A 682-nucleotide genomic window follows, 5' to 3' on the forward strand; every position below is an offset into this window, starting at 1 on the left:
AGAGTCCGCCTGCCGATGCAGGGGACACGGGTTCGTGCCCCGGTCCGGGAAGATCCCACATGCTGCGGAGCGGCTGGGCCCGTAAGCCTTGGCTGCTGAGCCTGCGCATCCGGAGCCTGTGCTCCGCAACGGGAGAGGCCACAACAGAGAGGCCCACATACCACAAAAAAAAAAAAAAAAAAAAAAAAAAAAAAAAAAACCCAAAACAATTAACATTAAAATGGTAATAGGAACATATATATCGATAATTACCTTAAACGTGCATGGATTAAATGCTCCAACCAAAACACAGAGGCTCACCGAACGGACACAAAAACAAGACCCATATATAGGCTGTCTACAAGAGACCCACTTCAGACCTAGGGACACACAGAGACCGAAAGAGAGGGGATGGAAAAAGATATTCCATGCAAATGGAAATCAAAAGAAATCTGGAGTAGCAATACTCATATCAGATAAAATAGACTTTAAAATAAAGATCATCCAGACAGAAAATTAATAAGGAAATACAAGCTTTAAATGACACAGAGACCAGATAGATTTAATTTATATTTATAGGACATTCTGTACAAAAACAACAGATTACACTTTCTTCTCAAGTGCACATGGAACATTCTCCAGGATAGATCACATCTTGGGTCACAAATCAAGCCTCAGTAAATTTAAGAATATTCAAATCATA

The sequence above is a fragment of the Physeter macrocephalus genome, chromosome 20 (genome assembly GCF_002837175.3).
Source record: "Physeter macrocephalus isolate SW-GA chromosome 20, ASM283717v5, whole genome shotgun sequence".
NCBI lineage: Eukaryota > Metazoa > Chordata > Mammalia > Artiodactyla > Physeteridae > Physeter > Physeter macrocephalus.